Source organism: Pseudophryne corroboree, chromosome 11, assembly GCF_028390025.1.
Source record: "Pseudophryne corroboree isolate aPseCor3 chromosome 11, aPseCor3.hap2, whole genome shotgun sequence".
NCBI lineage: Eukaryota > Metazoa > Chordata > Amphibia > Anura > Myobatrachidae > Pseudophryne > Pseudophryne corroboree.
This window is the reverse complement of record NC_086454.1, coordinates 70,276,298-70,282,297: the sequence shown is the minus strand read 5'-3', so window position 1 is coordinate 70,282,297 and position 6,000 is coordinate 70,276,298.

Below are 6,000 nucleotides of genomic sequence, written 5' to 3'. Positions count from 1 at the left end.
TCGGCACGCGGTGGCTGAATGCCGAAAGTGGCCTGCAATTCTTCGGGCCACCGACAGCATCTCTTGCACGCCCCTGTCTTTTTTTAAATAATTCTGCACCACCAAATTCAATGTATGTGCAAAACATGGGACGTGCTGGAATTTGCCCAGATGTAATGCAAGCACAATATTGCTGGCGTTGTCCCCAGGAGAGTCCATTTGGGGTAAGCCATTCTGCGATGATGTTCCTCAGTTTCCGTAAAGAGGTTGTCAGCTGTGTGCCTCTTCTGGAAAGCGGTGATACAAAGCGTAGCCTGCCTATGAATGTGTTGGCGTTTGCGAGATGCTGCTACTGGTGCCGCCGCTGCTGTTCTTGCTGCGGGAGGCAATACATCTACCCAGTGGGCTGTCACAGTCATATAGTCCTGAGTCTGCCCTGCTCCACTTGTCCACATGTCCGTGGTTAAGTGGACATTGGGTACAACTGCATTTTTTAGGACACTGGTGACTCTTTTTCTGAGGTCTGTGTACATTTTCGGTATCGCCTGCCTAGAGAAATGGAACCTAGATGGTATTTGGTACCGGGGACACAGTACCTCAATCAAGTCTGTAGTTGCCTGTGAATTAACGGTGGATAACGGAAACATGTTTCTCACTGCCAAGGCCTGAGTTACCTGCTTTGCAGCAGGATGACTGCTGTGATATTTCATCTTCCTCGTAAAGGACTGTTGGACAGTCAATTGCTTACTGGAAGTAGTACAAGTGGTCTTCCGACTTCCCCTCTGGGATGACTATCGACTCCCAGCAACAACAACAGCAGCGCCAGCAGCAGGAGGCGTTACACTCAAGGATGCATCGGAGGAATCCCAGGCAGGAGAGGACTCGTCAGACTTGACAGTGACATGGCCTGCTGGACTATTGGCTTTCCTGTGTAAGTAGGAAATTGACACTGAGGGAGTTGGTGGTGTGGTTTGCAGGAGCTTGGTTACAAGAGGAAGGGATTTAGTGGTCAGTGGACTGCTTCCGCTGTCATCCAAAGTTTTTGAACTTGTCACTGACTTATGATGAATGCGCTGCAGGTGACGTATAAGGGAGGATGTTCCGAGGTGGTTAACGTCCTTACCCCTACTTATTACAGCTTGACAAAGGCAACACACGGCTTGACACCTGTTGTCTGCATTTGTGTTAAAATAATTCCACACCGAAGAGGTGATTTTTTTTGTAATTTGACCAGGCATGTCAATGGCCATATTCGTCCAACGGACAACAGGTGTCTCCCCGGGTGCCTGACTTAAACAAACCACCTCACCATCAGAATCCTCCTTGTCAATTTCCTCCTCAGCGCCAGCAACACCCATATCCTCATCCTGGTGTACTTCAACAGTGACATCTTCAATTTGACTATCAGGAACTGGACTGCGGGTGCTCCTTCCAGCACTTGCAGGGGGCGTGCAAATGGTGGAAGGCGCCACCTCTTCCCGTCCAGTGTTGGGAAGGTCAGGCATCGCACCCGACACAATTGGACGCTCCTTGGGGATTTGTGATTTAGAAGAACGCACAGTTCTTTGCTGTGCTTTTGCCAGCTTAAGTCTTTTCATTTTTCTAGCGAGAGGATGAGTGCTTCCATCCTCATGTGAAGCTGAACCACTAGCCATGAACATAGGCCAGGGCCTCAGCCGTTCCTTGCCACTCCGTGTCGTAAATGGCATATTGGCAAGAGGTGGAAGTGGATCTTGATCTTTCCCTATTTTACCTTCCACATTTTTGTTCTCCATTTTTTAATGTGTGGAATTATATGCCAGTATCAATAGCAATGGCCTACTACTATATATACTGCACACGACTGAAATGCACCACAGGTATGGATGGATAGTATACTTGACGACACAGAGGTAGGTAGAGCAGTGGCCTACTGTACCGTACTGCTATATATTATATACTGGTGGTCAGCAAACTGTGCAAAACTGAAATGCACCACAGGTATGGATGGATAGTATACTTGACGACACAGAGGTAGGTAGAGCAGTGGCCTTCTGTACCGTACTCCTATATATTATATACTGGTGGTCAGCAAAATTATGCACTGTGCTCCTACTATATACTACAATGCAGCACAGATATGGAGCGTTTTTCAGGCAGAGAACGTATAATACTGGTGGTCACTGGTCAGCAAAACTCTGCACTGTACTCCTCCTATATAATACTGCTGGTCACCAGTCCCCACAATAAAGCAGTGTGAGCACAGATATATGCAGCACACTGAGCACAGATATGGAGCGTTTTTAAGGCAGACAACGTATACTGGTGGTCACTGGTCAGCAAAACTCTGCACTGTACTCCTATTTAATACTGCTGGTCCCCAGTCCCCACAATAAAGCAGTGTGAGCACAGATATATGCAGCACACTGAGCACAGATATGGAGCGTTTTTCAGGCAGACAACGTATAATACTGGTGGTCACTGGTCAGCAAAACTCTGCACTGTACTCCTCCTATAATACTGCTGGTCCCCAGAATAAAGATATTTGCATTGCAGCCCCCTGAAACAGAGTCAGAGGACACCAGCCACGTCCTCTCACTATCATTTCCAATGCACGAGTGAAAAATGGCGGCGACGCGCGGCTCCTTATATAGAATCCGAATCTCGCGAGAATCCGACAGCGGGATGATGACGTTCGGGCGCGCTCGGGTTAACTGAGCAAGGCAGGAGGATCCAAGTCTGCCTCAGACCCGTGTAAAAAGGGTGAAGTTCGGGGGGTTCGGATTCCGAGGAACCGAACCCGCTCATCACTAGTAATAACTGCTTTTTTTTTTATAATGTGGCATTTCCGTCAAGTACTGTATATCATTATGCACTTCTGTTTATTTTTATTTATCTGCCACCTTAATGCCTGTGTAAAGCTTGTGTTGAAGTCTTCTACGCATGGTGGAGGCTGTTATTTTGTGGGACAAGCCAATATTATCAAAAGAGATAGAAGGCAGCTTATTGATTGACTGAGGGTGAGATTCAGTTAGCAACGAGTTGCCCTAATTATGCCACTTACAACAGGCTGATCTCTGCTCCTACCCCCATAGGCTGCAAACAGATATTAGTTTATTTGACATAAGCTGCCAGGAATCGTTCCGGCGGTGCTTGCGGCTTCATTCAGTTTGTCCCTAGATCTAAAATCGATCCCTGGGATTTTCTTTATTTTGTCCTAGTAATTTAGAGTTTCTTTCTAGGGCTATAAATTTTCTGGTTTCCATTCTGAACCCATTACTATTGTGAGAAGAATGTGCTTTTAATACGAAAACATTAAAGACTCACTTGGAACCTGGTAAATCTCTAATAAGTAGTTAAAGAAAAAGATCACAAAAGGTTAAAACAAGTGATGAGTATCATGACAGGCATCACGAGAAGTAATCCAAAATGAGAACAGGGTGCCGCACTATAAAACTTTCAGTCTGTACATCCGTCACATGTCAGTTTTATAGGATCAGCCCGGGGGCGTGAGGATTTTTTAAAGTAATATATATTAGGTTAAATTTACAGGATACATTTTGACGTTGCTTAGACCTTTGTTTTACAGTAGTGAATACTCTGGGTAACAAAGTAAACTGCAAAGTTTCTTTCATCATATTTGAGCAATTGCTTTGTGACAGGGTTGAGATTTTAATAGCCAATAACGAGGACACCTGCCCTGGTTTTTGTATGGAGCAGCTGTGCTCAAATATACAAATGGCGCAGGAGGCGTCTTGTGTAAATAGACGTCTGCTGCCAGCTTCTGTGATATACTGCTGCGTCAATAGGCACAGCATCAGATCATCTGTATGAATATCGGACACATGAGAAACCTTCAGGGCTTCGGGCAACCGAGAGAATGGGGCTGACACACCCTTCTTTTCTGGAGAGGTGTCCTTCGCCGCCCATTCCCCTCCCCCAATTGCCATGCTGTGGCTAAGGGGGATTGCAACCATTGTAGGTGTCATTGTGACCGCAAGGAAAGATCTGAAAACACTGGAGATGTACGCAAACCATCGGGTTTGTGTACATTTCTTAATCTGGCCTTTAAGTTCTATATTGTTGCTACATGTTATTTGCTAGTTGCGCAGCCTTATTTTTCTAGGCTTCAACCACCTTTCCAACCTGTTACCTGTAAAAGCACGGCAAGTTGGATTTCCATGGCTCCACCCCTGGTGGGTCAAGGATACTTCAGCTCCATGTAGTTATCCTATCCAAGGTTGATCTGAGTGAAGGGTGTGAAGATGCCAACTGTAAATGGAATTATGGTTACCCCTTTCCAACTTTGGAGTTAGGGGCTGAGGGTTACAATAGCAGACCTCCAATCTTGTGGTTAGAGTAAAACATACACTCCCTCCACACATGATGTACTCACTATCACTGGTAGCCCAGGGTCTAGTTCAGCATTTCAAACCCTTGCACCCATCTCAACTTTGTCTCTGAAGTTCCCTATGCAGCTCCCACCTTATGAAACTCTGGTCCATTATGTAAGGACCATATAAGGGTTTCCACTCTAGGGATCACATGCCTTTATTAGACTGGCTTTAGTCTTGTGGCGCTCCAGTGATGTTCAGAAGGGGGTTGTTTTAATCTGTATGGGTTTCAAAATGTTAGTACCCATCTCTAAAATTAACACCAGCTGCAGAGTTCCACTTTCTGGGGGTCATTCAGGTGCGTCAAAACTTGCAATATCTTGTCCAGGACCCATTATGCACATGCAAGAACCAGTCCTGTGGTGTCGGAAGCAGAGCGGCAGCAGACTGTCAGTGATTGACAGTTTGCTGCCGTTTGGGGGACGGGAGGGGGCTTCAAAGCCCCCGCTTGTGAAACCGGAGATGTGTCTCCACTGTTTAGGGGGTAGGAAGAGGTCAGGGATCTCCGTAGTGGGACAGAGATTTCCTGGCCTCTGTGACGGGAAGTTTGCGAAGCACCATAGGTGCCATAAGCCGCCCGATGTTGGGTGAGAGATCCGATGCTGTGTTCTAGGATGCAGCTGGGATCACTACAGCAGGAGGTGTCTGCTTGTAATAAATGCCTCTTGGCCATACCTGCTCCATACAGTGCTATCGCTCCAACCACATCTGAATGAGCCTCTCTATGCCACACAGGGTTGCATGTAATAAGGTGAGAGCCACAGCTGCCAGTCACCTACCACCCCCTTGGCCTGGAATACTCTAATTCCAAATGTCAAATAAAATGTCAAATAAAATGTTCTTTTTAATGTCAGAAGCTAGTCCATCTCTTTTAAGGTTAAATTAGTCCTGTGCACAGGAAAAGGAGGATCTAGAGCAGGAGTAGACAACCTGTTGGCACTCCAGCTGCTGTAGAACTAAAACTCCCAGCATGCCCTGCCACAGTGTTGCTTCTCGTTCCACATCAGCTGGAGGGCAACAAGTCGCCTACCTCAGATCTAGAGTATGAGCCAGTATTTCATTGCTGATTCCACAATGACAGTATAAGGATTTATATTTGCATTATATTTTCAGTTTTGAAACATTGCAGTCCTAGCAAATATAGGGCCTAATTCACCACTGTTCGTAGAAGTGATGAAATTGCTATTTGGCAATTTCAGCACTTTTGTGCATGCACACACGCCGTAGCGCGCATGTGCGAGGACTAACTCCTGGTGAGGGGACGGGACATCGTGATGGCATTTTAGGGGTGGTGTGCAGCGTTGGGGCGCAGACCGGAGAATGGAGGCGTGTCCAGACTGCTTGCGGAGTGGGTCGCGTTGGCTGCGTGACATCACACGCAGCCAATTCGACCAAAAAAATGGCTGCCCGGCGACTTAAGGGAGCAATTCTTAGATCCAGCGCATCGCTGTATGGGGGGGCCCTACACACTGCGCGATGTTACTGAAAGATATGAATGATCTCGTTCATTAATGAACGAGATACCATTCATATCTTTCAGTGTGGAGGCAGCAACGATGAACGATGCGCGGCCCCGCGCTCGTTCATCGCTGGTGCCCCGTCGCTTGTGCATGCAGACCAATATGGACGATCTCGCCCATATTTACCT